The 19,321-nt window shown below is 40.5% G+C and overlaps 1 pseudogene across 1 annotated transcript; it reads right to left on the bottom strand.

Moving 5' to 3' along the window:
* Positions 1 to 12,860: 12,860 nt before the first annotated feature.
* Positions 12,861 to 13,421, bottom strand: LOC308347046 (large ribosomal subunit protein uL6-like; annotated as a pseudogene). The gene has a single exon. The product of its transcript is annotated as a large ribosomal subunit protein uL6-like (transcript).
* Positions 13,422 to 19,321: the final 5,900 nt, after the last annotated feature.

Genomic DNA, 19,321 nt, shown 5'->3' with positions numbered 1-19,321 from the left:
GCTGATTTATATTTCATTTAGAAACCAACTGTGTATAAGAAGAACCAACAACTGTGAAATCTCTTTGGGAAAGAATGAAGAAAACCAATTAATAAATACACAGAACAATCAGCGGGTAAACACTTTTTTAATATATCCAACTTCCTGCCTTGAGAACACACCAGCAACCCCAAAACAATTTACATGATGCAAGCCTTGCCCTGGGGGGAAAAAGGAGGAAGTGTCATTTTTTTGCCTTCCCCCACTTTAAAATCATGACTTCCATGTTCTTAAGTCATCTTAAAGTATAAAACAATGGTGGTTATTTACATTCTAACCTTGTAAGAGAATTCCACAACGTACTCATCTGATGTCTAATTTTCATCTTAGATTTCCAAACATAAGGGTACAACAGAAGCTTCGGGTATAGAAAGGTGTTGCAGAGACTGCATTGTCTATTCAATATCCAGTTTTATTTTTTCTTTAAAAGCAGGTCCCTCTATTGTATAGGCAGCTATGTGCCTGGGTTTAAAACAAACAAATGAACAACAAAAAAAAAACAAAACAAAATAAACACTGTAATTTCCAGACTCCCTTGCATTTAAGAGTATCTAAAGATTTGAGCACAAGTCATTGACAGGCTTCTGGAAGAATGCTACAAAGGATCTGACTCAGCTGACAGCCTTTGTCCTTCTCCCATCTGGAATATGGGCCTTATGGCCGGAACTCCAGCAGTTATTTTGTGAAGATGAGATAGAAAGCCTGGCCTGGGAAGAGTGGTGCAAAAGAAGCAGCTGAGCCACTGATGACTGTATAGATAGCATACAAGCCCTTGACTACCTACCTTAAGATTTATTTTGTATGAAAGAAAAATGAATCTGTGTCTTAAATGCCTAGAGAATTTCAGGTTTCTATTACTAGCAGCTAAAATGAATCTTAACTGATACAAATAATTATTAGGTTGTTTGATTCCCTTTTTAAAAATGTATCTTGCAACACTGTACATTATTTGCCACATTGATTGCACCACTAATTCATGGGCCACAGCATTGGCTGACTCCTGGGGAATGCCTACCACTCCAGCTCAGTGTCCACCATCCCCTAACCCTCCTACTCAATGAGAGTTCTGCCAAATCTTCCCAGCTCTCCACAAACCCCTATCCTCTTCCTCACGCTACTCAATACTCAGCAGATCTTACTTTTTAAGATACTTCAGGAAAAAAAGGAGAAATCATCAAGTAAGGGCCATCACTGTTCCCTCTATCAAATCCTCAAACCTCCTTGTGTTTTTGTGAGTCCATACAGGTTAAAAGCTCAGGTCTGGATTCAGAAAGACCCGGCTGGAATCTCAGCTACTTGCTGAGAAATGTTGGCCAGATCCCTGACCCTAGGTTTCAATTCCTTATCTAGAAAATGGGAATAATTATTGTATCTGCAACTCATGAGCTTTTGAAAGTTAATTAAATGAGATAAACATTTAATATACTTTAACACAATGCCAGGAACATAGAAGACACGGAGAAACATTGCTAGTTCTTAATGTAATTAAGTCTACCCCAGGTATGTCACAGTCACCACAAGGGAAAGAGCCTGACACACAGCAGGCACATAACATATTTTTGCTGAATGCACTATACATTAAACAAATTCCATTTAAAATCTAGTGAAAATCTCTGAAAAATAAATTGAGCCCATGTTGCAGGTAGAGATAACATACCCAGAGTTGCACCATCAGCAGACAAAGTGGATCATATTCTCTGAATTCCTTTTCTCTTCTCTGGGCAAAATACACACACATACACACAAAAAACTTGCTATGAAATGAACTGGGCTGATTCGAACAGTGATCTTGTATTGGACCAACTAATTGAGAGAACATTGGGCAGTATCACAAAACAGAAGCTCAGCTCATAAGAGTAACCAGATAAAAATTAATACGGCAAGATAAGAAATCTTTTCATTCAAAATATGAAAATAATTATGTTATTAGTGACATTGTACTTTAAAAGAAATGATGAGACTCTTGCTTTTCTAACAGATTTTGGGCAGTTGAGATTTGGGGCAGAATGGGGCAGATGAGATTCATAGGAAGAGGAAATAAGTAAATAAGCTCCCAGGACTAAAAGACGAGTTCAAGAAACGATGCCAAAAGAATTTTTAAATATCCAAGTCAGAGATTTTTTTTTTTTAACAGCTAAGTAAAGATCTCTGCACACACACTGGTGCCTACAAGTGAAACGGGATGCAGCAGTAATAATGAGACGGGGTTAGCGCAGATGGCCAAGCAGCAAGCAAACAACCCAAACCTTTCTTGAGTCAGGCCGGCAGTGATAACCAGAACATAAAAAGTCTGTTGAAAAAGACAAAAGGAGAGGCGCCTGGGTGGCTCAGTCAGTTAAGCGCCTGCCTTGGGCTCAGATCGTGCTCCCAGGGTCCTGGGATGGAGTCCGTCCAGCTCCCTGCTCAGCGGGGAGTCTGCTTCTCCCTCCCCCCTGCTCTTGTTCCCTGGCTTGCTCTCCCTCTGTCTCTCTCTCTCTCTCCCCCTCCCTCTCAAATGAATAAATAAAATCTTAAAAAAAAAAAAAAGACAAAAGGAAGTAAAAATACATTCTCAAGTATGAGAAGCATAGTACAATACCCCTCTTACATTATACAGAAGAGTGAATGAACACACAGTCTGTTTTCATTTGTCTGAAGTCAGATGGCGGAAAATACAGAATGTCAGGATTTCTAAACCCGGAAGATATCCCAAACACCATACACATTGCAGTCAAATCTGTTACAAGAAATTTTCTGAACGATAAGGAGAAATAGCGTGAAAGTATGAATTACGATAAATTAATAGGCTAAGTTTACTAGACATGTTAATATAAGAATAATGAGACGGTGCGAACTGACAGACTCTCCTCATACATGGGAAGGAAAACAGCATTCTCAAAGGAATGGCTCCTTTCTCAATGTTAGCAAAGTCATTACTTCACAATGTTCTTCAGAAGGAGTCACTGAGGAGTTTTTGTTGAAATTTCTCAGTGTTTTACAGTCAATGTTACCAGTTCCTCTGATAATAACTGCAGTCTTTTACATGTAATAATGTTCTCCACCACCTAAGGAGACTGTTACTTTAATTTTTTTTATCCTATTCCAAATGGTCCATTAGCAAAAGAAAGGTCTATTCAGGACTTTCAAGACCCCCATAGCTCGAAGCCAGCTACTGCAGAAAATCAAACATTTAAAAATAAGCCTGCTGCTCTCAATTACCCCATAGTTCCTCTCTCAGCCAAACTAGAGCAGTTCGGCTGAGAAACCCGAGTTCGATTTCTGCCTCTACCACTGACCCAGCCCTGAAATAGGAGGCCATCACCTTGCTTGGCTGAGCTCAGGTTTTCCATCTACAAAATGGGACAGCTGGATTAGATGGCCTTTCCAGTCTTTTCCAAATATGCCAGCAAACTATCCTACACGACTTCAGACATCAGTTTGCATCCTTGGGGGTAGGCCCTGAGGTTATTTGCTGTCAGACCCTAAGAAGTCAATTTGGTTGGGTGGAAAATCTATGCACCTGTGCTCCAAATAATCAGACTTTTGTTTGATGTGGAATACTGAGTCAAAGCACATTTCACTGAGCTACAGTTTTCCGTCAGAAATACAGCGCTCCATTAAAATTACAAAGCTAATATTACTACAAATCACACCACTAAAAGCAAAGAAAAAAATACATGCAGTTAGGCACAGTTGGATATGAACTATTTAATCTAATCATAATATTTTCCCAAATCTAATTAGAAAGCTCACCATTCTTCCATTCATTATTTATTTATTGAGTATGTACTATGTGTCAGGTGTTGTGCTAAATAATCCTGTCAAGTAGAAAGCTTCCTTCCACATAGACATCACCCAACTTATTTCATTGTGTCAACGTCTCAGAGCTTTTCTGGCATCCGAAGCCCTTCATTACACGCTAACACCCTCCAAGAATTAATTTCCCTCCTCAGACTTCTTACCTTCCAGAACCTTCCACCCCTTCAAGCATGTGACTGAGCTTCTGTTGTACATGCTCTGTTATTCCACTATCCTTTCAGAAATCACTAATGATTTTGGCTCCAATAAACATTATTTTAATAAATATGTGCAGCATGTTCAGTCTGTGTCAAGCAGCATGTTAGGGGTTGGAGAGCACAGGGAGACAAGCAGTAGGCAAGTTCCCATTCTCACAGAGCTTATCACGGAGCAGATACTGATTAAAGGCGAATAAGATCAATAAGACATGTCCCTGTGCTCTTGGCCATTCCTGTCACTATTATTAAGTGTTTATGTGACTACCTTACGGATTTCAGTTCTTGAAGCACAGTACAAACCCAGTAAATATTTTCTAAATGAAACATTTCAGTCCCTTTCTTTTTCTGCTCACAAGAAGGAAACCGGCTCCTTAGAACTTGGCTGCTACCAGTCAAGAACAAATAGAAGTTCTTATTAAAAGATCTTTAGTCATTTCTATAGACTCCTACCTTACAGGAATGGTTGTCACCCAGTATCTGTCCTCCTCCTTCCTCTTCTCTAATGGAGCCACAACTTAGGTCAGGGCAGCCATTGTTCTCAAGGGACCTCAAGGGAGCCCCAGATCCAAGGCTGAGTCCAGACAGCCTATATGCTCATCTCATTAGCCTTGGTATTGATGGCTTAGGGATGATCACATGACCTAAGTCAACCAATCAGACTGGAGGAAAGAATTTTCAGTCTATGGCTGGAGAACAAGCCCTTTCTTTCACCACGATTAGGGACAACCACTACCAGAATTGGTGATTATCTTGGGACAGCGGTAGAAGCCAGCTTGAGAAGAAAGGGGACACATGGAAGAGAGCAGAGCTGAGATCCTAGAAAGATGGAGTGGGGACTACTCAACTTCTGGCTGCCGGTTATGTGTGATAGTATCTCTGCTTATTGCTTACGCCAGTTTAAGCAGGGTTATCTGCTACTTAGAATTAAAAATATCGTGATACGATCGATCTTCTTCTGGAAGCTACTAGTTGAACCCCAAACCATGAGAGAAGAAAATATGCTTTTGAATACATGACATTTTTAAATGTATATTCCAATCATAAGGACTGGGTCTTCTGAGACCCAGTTGGGAAGTGAAGCATCTGTGAAATTGTTGTGAAGTAAAAACAATATTTACAACAAATAATTTATGAGATGCTTTTCCCTCTCTCCAAACTTAATATTTATTGCCCTCCAGAACTCTTAGAAATACTTTGGTTTTAAAGTTCTTTCTCTGAGTTGAAAGGAGTTCCCTTAAAAGCCGTAGGAAACAATCAACATTGGATTATTCATTCAGTCATAGAGGAAAAAAGGTTAACAATAAATAACCCAATGATGAAGAACTTCTAAAAGGATAGTGGATAACAGAATTGTTCAGTGTCTAGATTAATGCTTTCTAAACTTTTCCACTGAAGTTCATTATGAGGACAGAAATAGAGTGGCCTGTCAAAAACAAGAAGTATCCTTGACATTTGATATTTTAATCTAAAAATGCAAGGGAATTTTGTGTTTTAGTGCATAATATTATTTATATATAATTTCTCCCAGACTCTTAGTGAAATTAATAGCCCAGAAAGTTGCCAAGTGTCTATACTGCGGTTTTGGGTTGACCTGACACACCACTATGTATCTCCAGGGGTAGATGGTATGTTTACCCAAATGCAAGCATACAGCTACTGACCATTCCCCTCATGTCACAGAGCAGAGAACTGAGATCAAGGCAGGTTAAATAAGTTGCCCAAAGTTCTGAAGATAGTTATTGGCAGATCTAAGAACAGAATCAAACTCATTCTAATTCTCAAGACCAGTAATCTTTCCAAATGCTTCTTCCAATCCTTGTATGAAAGTAAGAACAACCCAGCTACAATTCTAATCAAATTCATCATTTCCTGAACAAGCCTTGCTCCAGTGCCTTTGCATTTGCTATGTCTTTCTTCTAGAAGGCTCTTCAACTCTCTGTATGGATGGTTCCATCCCAGCATTCCTGTCTCAGCTCCAGGGTTACCACTCGAGAGCAGAGCCTTTCCATAGCCACCCTATCTCCCACCACGAGTTAAGCTCTACCTTATCAATCTGATTTGGTTCCTTCATAGACTATATCACAATATGAAATTATCTTATTGGTATATTTGTTTCTTTGTACATTGTTTGGTTTCCTCCCTCTTGAATATAAACTCCACTGATGACCAGACCTTTTTTGTCTTGTTCATTGCTCTCACCACAAGTCGAGGTTCACACATGGAAGATGTTTGAAAGATACTGTTTAACAATAAATGAATACCCTATGCTCTCCTACCTCTCTACCTTTATCCAAGCTGCCACTCTCCTAGATGCCTTTCCTCCTTCACACTTGCCTGTTCAAGTATTACCCATCCTAAGAACAACTCAAATCATACATCTTTCAGGAAGCCTCCCCTAGGTCTATTTACCTGACTTGCTTGTGAGGACACTGAGGACAGGAAACCTGTCTTATGCACGTTTGTATTCCCAGATCCTAATGTAGGGTGGACCTCTGAACCCAGTCCTTGCCTTCAGTCACCTCCTCATTTGCCTTTCTCATCTCAGTGCACTTTTTCTCCACGTTCTAGAAGACCACTGTAAGGTTATCCTACTTGTGATTGGTTATATTTTCCCTTATGTCAATTCTGTTCCCTAAATACTCCAAAGCAAATTTTAATTCTTCCATATCATTTGTTTTTTTTCTCCCTTGTCATCTTTTGCTCACGTCATCCAGGCTCTCTTTTGCCTCAAAGCATTATTTCCTCTGAACTTTATGCTCTTTCATTGAGATTCTGCCTCTTTGTAGCCAACGTAGGATACCTAAGTTATTCAAAATAATAGACATTTCCTGTAATAAGTCATACTCAAAAGTACTCTCTTCCTCTGATCCTTCAGCTTGATGCTTCTTTCCTTTAGTCTGCACGGTTACGTTGTGGGCTATAAACCTAGGGGTCCCTCTGTTTTCAACCTAGAAGGAGGGGGAGTGCTATCCAGATACCATATTGACCAAATAGGTAATTCAGAGAGCTCTTGGCCCTACTCGCTGTCTGCCAGGGAGCAGGTCTAATCCCAGATGTAAAGCAAAGGGAAGATGGATGTGTCAGATCTATCCTGGCTCTAAGAGTCTAGGCTAATTCAGAGCAGCTCTAGTGGACCTAGGTGGAATCTTCTCTCAGGTCTGTCAAACGGTAGAGCTCAGAAGCTTAGGAAAAATCACAACCGCCAGCATGCACAGGGTAAAAGACTTCATAAAATGCGATGCCTTCCTTCCCAACCCCCTCTACACTATGTTCTGTTCTGTTGTTTCCTGAATTCATTGCCTTCAAGTGGACATTGAAAGTAGAGGGAACAGAATTAAAGTCTCTTAACAGGAAAGGGAACAAAGGAAAAAGCAAGGGGTCAGGAACCCTTAAATACTGCTAAATTGAAGGACTGGAGAAAGAGAGAGAAAGAAGAAGCAGTACAAGTGCTAAACAATATGTCATGTCGCAGAGGTGATTTGAGGCGAAGGGAACGTTGAAATACTGCAGAGGGGTAACCATCGATGTCAACAATTCCATCAAGAAAAAAGATTGAATATTGCACAATTAGGAGGTTCCTGATGTCCTTGAAATTTCCAGAAGGATAACAAAGAATATCACTCTGGCAGGTGATTAAGCAATGAGTAGAATGATGATGAAAACCAGGGCTTATTGTAGAGGAAGACTGACAGTGAAATCCAGGGGAGTAATAGGGAGTAGTCATTGATTTTAATATTTTAGGAGAGATGTTAAAATCTCCAAGCACTATTTAAATCTGTAAGTAAAAGTAATTGTCATAATTTCCTTTTTTGAATTTAGGAAGACTATCTCAGGTTTCGAAAATAATGAGCATAACCATTATGTATATCCTTTTTAAAATAAAAGGGCACAGAGGAATGAGGGGGAGAATTCAATCCCAGAAATGAGAAATCAGAGAATATTAGATAAAATACCAGTGACGAAAGGCTCCATGAGTTTTCTAACACTGCCTCCCCAAATTTCTTCCTTAAATCTGTTAAATCATCATGGAATTTTCAGACTCTTTTTAATATTTTGTTAAATTGTTACATGACCCCAATATCAACTATAGGTTATATGCCAAATTCTGAAGGCTACTTATAACTAAATAAAACAGTGAATTTTAGAGTTTGCTACCTAGACATTATTACGTCCATTGACTATGAAGATTACTGGAAAAGAAAATATATGTATTTTTATAGATAAGGAAAGGTCATTTAATATTTCCTTTCATATCTCACACTCTGAAAACATCAAAAAGCTATTCTTCTCAACCACAACCCAGCAAGACTAAGTGAAAACATAAAGGCTCTTAGCCACAGGCAAATCTGGCAAAGGCAGTGGAAGCCAAGAATGAGGAGTATTATATATCTCAGTTAAAATCTACAACCACAAAGAGAGCCTCACAAGGATTCTATCCATCCAGGAGCAACGAAAGCAAAACCAGCAGACATACACCCCATCAGTCTAACCATCTTAATTGTTTTTACTTCACTAGTCATTTGAGAACGAGACTGAATTGGAAATTCTACCACTCTAAGAATTAATTCCCACCCTGGAAATGAATCATCAGAATCATCCAGCAACTGCTTAAATACTTCAACTTTTAAAGAGATTCACTCAGAGCCACTTGCATGGCTCAGTCCGTTAAGCATCTGACTCTTGATTTTGTCTCAGGTCATGATCTCAGGGTTGTGAGATCAAGCCCCACATCAGGCTCTGCTGTGGGCATGGAGCCTGCTTAACATTTTCTCTCTCCCTCTCCACCTCCCATCTCTCTCTCCCTCCCTCCCACTCTTAAAAGAAAGTGTGGTGGGGGGGGCCCTCGGAGGCTCAGTGGGTTAAGTCTCTGCCTTCTGCTCAGGTCATGATCTCAGGGTCCTGGGATCGAGTCCCACACTGGGCTCCCTGCTGAGCAGAGAGCCTGCTTCCCCCTCTCTCTGCCTACTTGTGATCTCTGTGTGTGTGTCAAATAAATAAATAAAATCTTAAAAAAAAAAAAAAAGGTGGGGGAGGGAGTCACTCAAACAAGTACTTATTGAGGACCCCTATATACCAGATTCTGAGACTTAAGCAAATAGGTCCCTTAGCTGGACACTGAATTGAATCTCTTAGTCAACTGAGCAGAAGAATAAAGATTACACATACTAAAGACATAACATCCAAGACATTAGCTCACGGGGCTAAACTCAGAGAGAAAGACTCATAGATTATCTGTGTGGTTTAGGGGCAGTGAGCCTAGCAAGGGGTGATTATTATTCCTATAGGCAGCAACTTTCATTTTTATTAATAATCTTCCCTACGTGTGGGATCTTTTAGCCTTTAGTCTAATTTTCCTTCTGGACACTGGACTTGTTGGCTGAACATAAGTTTCCAAAGCAAATTAGCTTTCAGTGATCTGACCTAACTTTTGTCTTAAATAGTCAATACAAACGGAGGCGGGTACCACTTTTCCAATATAAAGGCATGACCAAGATAGTAGCTCTTCCCAGAGGAGCTTCACAAGGGTTCGGGATCATCAACATGTTAATTCCCCAGAGAAATCTACAATAAAAGATGAGATCACTGTGTGTAATTAAACTAAAAATAAATTCTGTCTTATGTTATATGGAAATGACTGCTGACATCTTCCCCCAACATAACTCTAGTCGTAGGATAGCTCAGCTCAGCTTACCATTTTGTTGATTTTAAAATTCACTTATCATATTAAACACATAATATCTGTTATTTACTTCTTCCTCCACACAGTTTCATCAGGGTATACATCTTAGTTTCTGCATATTTGGTGCATTCAACAAAAATTAATTGGGGGCCCTCCTATGTACCAGCCACTGTCATAGGCTCTGAGGACACCATAATGAGATGAAATGAAGAAAGTGACATCTCTGACCTCTCAAATCGCACATTTCCGTGGATGGATATATCATTGGGGCAACGTGTATTCATCAAAGTGAACTCTGCTTTCCTTCTTAATTCTGGAAGTATTTGAATAGTGTCAGGGGTCTACACATGTCACTGAGCAACTTCTATTCTGCACAGTATTCAACGATAGGCCAGGACTAAATCTTAGTAGATTCCCATCATATTCCTTGGGCTTGTTATTTCTCCTTATGGCACTTTACTCCTTTGCAGACCTTCTTGCCTTCAACAGCCGTCTTCTTTCTCCATTCCTGACCCCACCACCCTTCCCCCAGCGGCATTACTCCTTGTCCCAAAGTGAACGAACACGTCCTCGTTGAGCTTGCCTTCTCACGAAACAGCATCTTGTTCGGAATGGTGCTTTCTTGCCCTTGGGCGAAAAGATGTCCAAGATCTACTTACTGCGGCATACAATGCGATCACTTGTCACCTTTCCAGGTCATTTCTCACAGCTCAGTCTCTAGCTCACAGCATTGTTTCTGAGTCTCCACTGCAGTTCCATCTCCCCTCCAAGGCCTTTGCTCACCTAGCATCAGCCACACTCCAGCAGGCAGAGCACTTACTCATCCTTTTATACTTAGTTCAGGCACTACCTGCTCCAGGAAACTTTCTCTGACCTCTGCACGTCTGCTCCCTGGAGGCCTTTCAGCTCTCCTCTTCTCTACTTGCACGATACAGAAGAAAGAACTCCGCTCACTCAATGTACACCGTATCATAGTCATCTGGCAGGAGACTTGAAAGGGGCAACAGGGTTCTGGTCATGTTTGGGGACCGGTGTCTCACACAGTGCCCTGCACAGGACAGATACCAAAAAAACAAACCAACAAAACAAAAACACCCTGTCCACTGAGTGAACCTTCGATACATTTTTATAGTAAAAATAGCAAGTGACAAATTACCACGCTCCCCCTACACCAAGGAATGTTTCTTCACTCTATCTAATGTTTTTCTTCTTCTTTTTATAATTTGCAATAAAGTTTTACTGTCGGTGTAGAAGAAGAGCAGGGGAAACAGTTCAGTAGCTTTCAGTGAGTAAAATTTATAATGTTTTTCTTCTTTTTCAATACAAGCCGCCTGTTTATGTAGCTTTTTGTTCTAACTAGATATTAAACACTAGTTGAAGGCTTGTTTAAACTTGAAAAATCCTACAGGGATCATGGAAGTTGATAGAGGAAACACAGTAAGCAACTGAACAAATATTTGTTATGAGATTCACCCTCTGCCCAGGAGACACCAGAAAGAACTTCATTAGCAAAGACTTCCTTCACCTATGAGGTAATGAAAGGGGAATTGCCAACACCCTCAAGCCAAGGCGTGGGTGACATCAACTTTATCCTGAGCAATTTAAATCCATCTACAATGCCCTGTTCTCCAGAGGAGGCCCAGACGAAAGAGATGAGCTAAACACATTTTCATTTACCATGACTTTATGCCCCTCTAACAAAGAGATGAACTTCAGCTTTGATTGTGGATATCCCCCTCAGAGTCAGGATGTTTCTCCCCTCAGTTACTGCTTCCTTCTTATCTCTGAGCCGGCTACAGCGTGGTAAGATTCAGAGGCTAAATTATTTTTGTATTTCTGTCTGTCGTATTATAAAGAATGTGTCTGGTCTCTGTCCCAGGTTCCTGCAGCTGAGTTTCTAAATTCGGAATTGAGAGACAGGAATGTCTTTGTTATTCACAGGAGGTCCTCCGTCCACATCAGAGTTTATGTTAATGAAGCAGCTCCGGTGGGCCCCAGGCCCACTGAAGGAGAGGGGCTGGTGGTGCTAGAAAGACCAACCAAGTAAGGGTTGGGACTTGGAGCCAAGGCTCTGAGGAGCTTGCTGACCACATTGATGTGTCTGGAGGGTAAGGTGTCCTGACTCCAAAGGGAGAGCACATGAAAGTTCTGAATCCAAGACCCTTCCAGACCTTGCCCTGTATGTATTTTCATTTGGCTACCTCTGATTTGTATCCTTTATAACAAAAATGTAACTGTAGGCATAATGCCTTCCTGTTTTCTGTGGGCTGTTCTAGTGAATTATCGAATCTGAGGTGACTGAAGATACCCTGAATTTGTTGCCAGTTGGACAGAAGTGCCAGTGGCCTGGGGACCCCCATGTTTATAGCTGGCCTCTGTAGCAAGGGCAGCCTTGTGGGGAATTTGGCCCTCAAGCTGGGGAATCTCCTTGGGATGGTCAGCATCACAACTGTACTGCAGTATCAAACTGTTCTACTACGGAGACCATATGACCACCATGTTGATTCAGCAGGAATGACCAAATGCCAGGCCTGGTGTTCAGGGGACCTGGGTCCAGAATCAAACTGGCTATTTAACAGCCCTGTGATCTGGAGCAAGCCACAGAACTGATCTGAGTGTCACTGCTCCCGTCAGTAAATGAGAGAGGCTGGACTCAGTAGCTCCTGCCATTTCCCATCTCTATGCTGCTCCCAGGAGGCCTCAATCTGCAGAAGTCAATGATCACTTTTTCCTCTGAATGGTCTTCATCTATAGGCTCCTCTTAGCAGCAATGGCTTACAGATGGGTTTAAGGCCTTTGCATTTGCTGTTCCCTCTACCCGAACACCCCACTCCCAGATACCTGCATGTCTTACTGCTAACTTTCTCCAACGTTTTCCTGCACAGATGTCGTGTTTCTGTTCACCCTCACTGGCCACGCGATCTATAATTTCAACACCCATCCATTACACTCGGCCACTCCCTTCTCTGCTTTATCTTACTGCACGACATCATTAGCTAACGTATTATATATGACAATGGCTTTTTTTTTTCTTCTCAAATCACTCCAGCTTTTATTGCATCTTTAAAACATCACAAATAAATCTGAAAAATCATCCGGCATCTTGCTGTTTCTGTAGCTGGACAACTAAGATCTTACTCGTCAGCCTATTGAATTGTTCCTTTTTCAGTAACACAGATACCATCCCCAAATTTTCTGATATCCTTGTTTTTAACTGTTGTGGCTTGCTGAATCAAAGCAGCTGAGTTTGATAGATTTCCTTCAAGAATTAACTTACCCTTCTGGGCTTGAGATACTGAACAAGCAACATCTGGCCTCATCCAAACCCTGCGGACGTATTTTTGTATTTTTCTCCCAAGAAATTTCAGATTTCAACAAGAGAACCATTCTGAATAACAACGCTGCTGGGAAAGTGCGCACACGCAGACGTCATCTTGTAACAGATGCCCAGTATAACACCCTTGATGGTGTTCTATATGTGACTGTAAGACAGTGCAAACAGTAGCCAATTCTTTTCTGTTTCTCCTCATTTGTCACCTCGGAACCTCTTCTCTTTCTTTCCAAGGAGGCTGAGTTCTACATTGATATGACAGAAGTCCATCTGCGGAGTTCCTCTGGGGCCCTTCGCAGTAATGGTGTGCCCCTTCTAAGTGATGTCAACATTTTTGGGGAACGTCAATCGTCTGATTGCTGAGAATGGTTTTCATTTTTGTAGCAGATGTGGCAAAGAGAGGACAAAGCCTTATTTTTCATCTATTTCTTCAGTAGAATGGAAGCTCCATGAGGGCAAGGCCCTCTACTGTTTGTCCACAGCTTTATACTCAACATCTAGAAAAGTGCATGACAAACAAATGACTTGCAAGTGAATATTAATAAATATTTCACAAATGAATCAAGCATCAGCTTTATTGAGATCAGGTAGGCACAGCAGTTTAATTACATAATCCATATGTTCATACCTGAAATAACTGAAATTACTTCCCCACAGTTTGGAATGACTAGGAGCAAGGGTATGGCGATAAATAATAACAGAATGCTAGAACTGTGGCCAGAGAGAGGACCTTTGGAGGTTAAGAGATTTGAGGGATGATAAGGATCAAGGAATGGAAATGATGATGAGTGAAGTGGAAGTGACATAAGACACTGAGAGAGAGAGTAAGATCATAGATACTAGAATCTACAAAGGTGACAATAGGGAAAGGAACGGGGAAATGATACAGCAACTGATGCTACTACAACTCTGAAAAGTAAGAAATTATCTTCTCAGTCCCAGAAAAGGTTATGGGAAACAGATGGTATAAAACAAAGGCTCTAAAATATTGAGGAATTTTAAAGGAACAATAGTTTAAACTGCACAAGACAGTAGCCACTAGACACAAGAAGCTAGTAAGCACTTGAAATGTGGCTTGTCTGAATTGAGAGGTGCTGTAAAAGTGTAAAATAAATGCCAGACTTGAAAGACTACTTGCGAACAAGAAAAGTAACACATATCATTAAAAATGTTTATGTTGGGGGCGGCCTGCGTAGCTCAGTGACTTAAACATCCAACTCTTGATTTCAGCTCAGGTTGTGATCTCAGGGTCCTTGGATGGAGCCCCACATCCTGCTTGGGATTCTCCCTCTCCCTGTCCCTCTGCCCCCTCCCCTTCCCCTACTTGTGTGCGCAAGCGCCTCTCTATCAGACACGCTTGCTTACTCTCTCTCTCCAGGGGAAAAATGTTTAGTTAGCTACATGTTAAAATGGTAACTTTTGGATGTATTAGACTAAGTAAAATGTATAATTAAAATTAATTTCACCTATTTCTTTTTATGTTTTTAATGTGGCCAACAGAACATTTAAAATTACATACGAAGTGTCCAAGGGGTGTGTGAAGAAGTCTGCAGGCTTGATATCAGCCTCTATGAATCTGGAGAAATGAAAGAAGGCATGACCCCCATTAGAGAAGTTTGCTGAAGTGTTGTCTTCAAAGGAAGGCAAAGTTTTAACCTCAGGGAAGAAATAAAGATTTATTTATTTATTATTTATTTGAGAAAGAGAGAGAGAGAGAAGGACTGAGCTGGGAGAAGGAGAGAGAGAATCCAGACTCCCAGATAATTTGGAGCCTGGCACAGGGCTAGATCCCAGAACCCTGAGATCATGACCTGAGCCAAAACCAAGAGTGGGCTGCTCAATCGACTGAGCCACCCAGGTGCCCCATCTCAGGGAGGATATAAAATGATTATTTGAAAGAAAGGACATGCTAACAGTGGCCATAATCATATTGCAATATATAAATGTATCAAATCGACACGTGGTACACCTTGAACTTCACAGTGTTATATGTCAATTATAGCCCAATTTTTAAAAAAAGAAAGAAAAGTGGTATAGTTCATGTGTCAAAGGCAGACTGGCATATCTAAATCACAGGAGAGGTAGAGACTTTGAACTTCACCTATTCCGTGCTGGTTCCAAAGCCAAGAGCACTTCCTTTAGTCAAGACCAACTTCCCTTTGGGAGATGGAGTGAAGGAGTAAGTCATCCAATTATAATGCAGTCAATCAACAAACATTTATTAAGGACTTAATACATCTTGGGCTCTAGAGATCTAAAAAATGAGTAAGTTCCTGGCTTCAAATTGTTCTCAGGCCAGTAGGAGAGACAGGTATGTAAAAATCAATAAATTCCAGGGCGCCTGGGTGGCTCAGTGGGTTGGGCCTCTGCCTTCAGTTCAGGTCGTGATCCCAGAGTCTTGGGATCGAGCCCCGTGTCGGGCTCTCTGCTCAGCAGGGAGCTTGCTTCCTCCTCTCTCTCTGCCTGCTTCTCTGCCTATTTGTGATCTCTCTGTCAAATAAATAAATAAAATCTTTGGGGAAAAAAAAAATCGATAAATTCCAATACGTATCCTGGCAAATACAGTAATTGAGTATAAACTAGGTCTTGAGGTCAGAGCCAGGAATGAGATGTACACAGTTTACATCTTGTGTAGCTATTTCAATGAGGGCAAAGAATGTAGAAATAGCCCATTCAGCACAATTTTAACTCTAGCTACAAAAGGGTCATGTCTTCTTTCACTTAAAAACATTGAAGCTTTTGTCTGGGGGAAAAAGTAAGACTTTTGCAGATATAAAGGAAAATAACTGATAGTTTACAAATGTATTTCACTCTCCCCATTTAAAGTATAACCATAAAAACTTCAAAAGTTTAATGTATAATACAAAAACTTTAAAAAGACCCGGGTGGCCTGGGTGGCTCAGTCAGTTGGGCATCTGCCCTCGGCTCAGGTCATGATCTTGGGGTCTTGGAGTCGAGCCTCTCATTGGGCTCTTTGCTCGGCAGGGAGCCTGCTTCTCCCTCTCCTTCTGCCCCTCCCCCTCCTTCTGCCCCTCCCCCTGCTGTGTGCTCTCTCTCTCTTTCTTTCAAATAAACAAAATCTCTAAAAAAAAAACCAACTTTAAAAATACCAGCTTATATTCTGCAATATTATTTTCAGATGTCTTTATATAAAACAAAATGTGCATACAACTGCTACCTGCTTTTACTATCTTAAGATGCCAGATGGTTACAAAAGAGAGTAATATTCCTTTTATTTTCTTGATTTCCTTCAAAAATTATAAAACAGTTTGGTGTAGTTTCCAAAAGGTATATACAAAAAGGTATAATAAGAAACACCAAAATCTCATTCGTAGAAACAAATCAGCCTGTGTATACCTTTTTGGTTCTTCTCATTTTCTCAAAGTCACCACAGGAAAGGTAAAGATAATTGCTGGTAACAACCTGTGTGTGTGTGTGTGTGTGTGTGTGTGTGTATAGTTGGACAGGGGTGTTGCCCATTCATGTTTGGGGCAAAAACCCAACATCTCTGGAACTTATCCTGGTTAGAACAGACCCATGGCAGAAGGAGAGGCACTGGGCATTAGAATCAGAGAAATCTAGATCCAAATCTCATCACCATGGCTTATCAAATTTAAAATCTTGGGATTTTATTGGATTGGGATTAACTGGGATGTTAATCAACTTCTCAGAACTTCAATTTCATCACCAAAATAATGGAAGCAATGTGCTACATACCCCAACACTGTGAAAATAGTATGAACATTCTGGTACATGGTAGGTGCATAATAAGTGTTAGTTCTCCGATCCTTTTCCTTCCCTCCTGGTTGTGGCCACATACCCCCAAAAGAAGGACAAAATTACATCAATCGGAGCAGTAAGCTTTGTTCTCCTAGAGGTGCCAGTGCCTCAGTGAAGGCAGTCAACCATGTCCTGTGTATTAAAATGGAAGAACTTGTTTTCAGAATAAAAATGTCATTAATTTCTGATAAAAACTAACTGCTTCTAGCAAAATTAATCCAAGCTAATTGAATAGTCCCTGAAAAGCAGGTTAATCATCACGGCCATCACAGACGATTGATTCGGTTTCTACAAAGTTAAAAAGCAAATTATAGAAAGTTGTGATGAGAATCTGCTCCTTATCAACATGAAAAAAGGCTCATAAATGTCACCCACTAAATTCCAACAATCTAAAATCCAAAAGAAGAAAAATGTCTTAAAATAACCCTAGGAGGCTGTGTTTTTATCAGGAACATAACTTGCCTTAAATCTGCTATGGAAAGAAGATACAAATTTATTTTTATTTAGTAACACTTTCTGTTTTTTATATCAAAGTCTCCTTTTTTATTTGAATAAGTACAATCCCCACCAAAAGAAGTTTCTAAGGAGGACAGAATCATGCATTTGATTAAAGCACAATGCTCAGTACAATCTTCAGTGACTAGAGCCTTCAATGAATGCACAGCAAATGACAAAAAAAGGCAGTAAAAGCAATCACCCCTTTATAACATGTTACAACAAGATGGCACATGAATTCCTTTTTTTTTTTTTTTTTTTTAATCCATTCAGGACAGGTAGAGCCAGTTTTGTGGATGAGGAGACTCAGAGAGGATGACTTGCCCAAAGTCATACTTTCTTACTGGACTAAAAACCAAATCAGCTGATTCATCTGCCCACCTTTAAAATCTTAGTGTTGAAACACCTCGTGGAGGTTATTTGGTCTCAGTCTCTCTGGTGACACAAAAATCCCATCAATAACATTCTTGACACATGGTTATTTGGCCTCCGTTAACAGTTCCAATGACTCATTCCTTTTATAAGGTCACCATTGCCATTTCTGAAATGTCTTCTTTACAATGAATCTAAATCTTCTCCCTAGTTATTTTTATTCCCAGGTCCTGAGCTACAGCCATAACTTCCATAAAAAAGCTGGTCCCCCCAAACTCTTTGGATTTCAAAGCTAAATATACCTTCCACCCGTATGGTTTTACCATGAGGTGCCGCTACGGGCATCATCAAGGTACCATGTCTGAAAACCCTTGTTCATTTCTGTCTTCCCATCTCTTCCCACCTTTTGATTTTCATTTTATCCCTGAGGTGTTTAAGACAGAATAAAAAATAGGCTGATAAATAAAAGAATGTACAATTAAATGAAACCCAACCACATAACCATGACGTTCCTCAGTTGTTGATCTTTCTGAAATATCTGGCACTCTTCAGTAGAGAATTATTTATCTAGACACTCTAGATCTGTAAGGATCAACAGAGTCATCAAATCTCTTCATCTTTTAGATTAAAAGACAGAATTCATTCAACCACCTATACAACAAGCATTTAATGAGCACCAACTACACACCATACTCAATACTAGGCTCTATGGCAAGTTCTACCAACACAAGAATCGATAAGACAGAGTTTCTACGCTGAGAAAGGGTATCATATTTTTATTACCAAATAACTTTCATTGAGCCTTACTCTGGCAAGCACAGTTCTAAATGGATTAATTCACTTAATCTTCACAAGGACCACAGCTAGATGTTATTGTGATAATTATCTTCTGATGAGGAAACCAAGTCCCAGAGTGGTTGGGGAGGGGGGCGTGGAGTGGGGTGGGAATTTATCCAAGATCTCCTAGACAATAGAACTGCCACCAGAGCCTCAGGGAAGAATTTCAAAGTAAGTAGTTCCTTTCTTTTTCCAGGCTTCTTCTTTTTCTTCTTCTTCTTCTTTTTTTTTTTTTTTTTACTTTTCTTTCAGCTTTTCTATTACTTCCAGGCTACCCCAATGTCTTTATTAATGCTAAGTAATGTGAGGTTTCCTTCAGTTACAAATTTACACTAGTATGTAGATAATTACCAGCCATAACACTACTACTTTTGCTCTTCCTGCTTTCTTTGGCCCAATCCTTCTCCCCATACACAAATGACCAAGATCAGCAGAAGGGCACTCCAACTTGGACTCGGCACTGGAACTGAACAGTGATTTTTTTTTTGAAAATTTTATTTATTTGTCAGAGAGAGAGAACACAAGCAGGAGGAATGGCAGGCAGAGGGAGAAGCTGGTTTCCCACTGAGCAGGGAGCCCGATGTGGGACTCGATCCCAGGACCCTGGGATCAGGACCTGAGCTGAAGGCAGATGCTTAACTGACTGAGCCACCCAGGCATCCCCAACTTAAACATAGTCTGGGGAAGAGGGAGATATATCATTTCAGAGTACCTGTTATTAACCCTGCCTGACATTGTTCGTTTGATGCAATCCCTGGTAAGAAAGGCAGATCAGCAGAATAAGCAGTGTGT

This window comes from Martes martes (genome assembly GCF_963455335.1).
Source record: "Martes martes genome assembly, chromosome: 8".
NCBI lineage: Eukaryota > Metazoa > Chordata > Mammalia > Carnivora > Mustelidae > Martes > Martes martes.
Note: the sequence above shows the minus strand (reverse complement) of the source record. Positions and strands in the feature narration are given on the sequence as shown.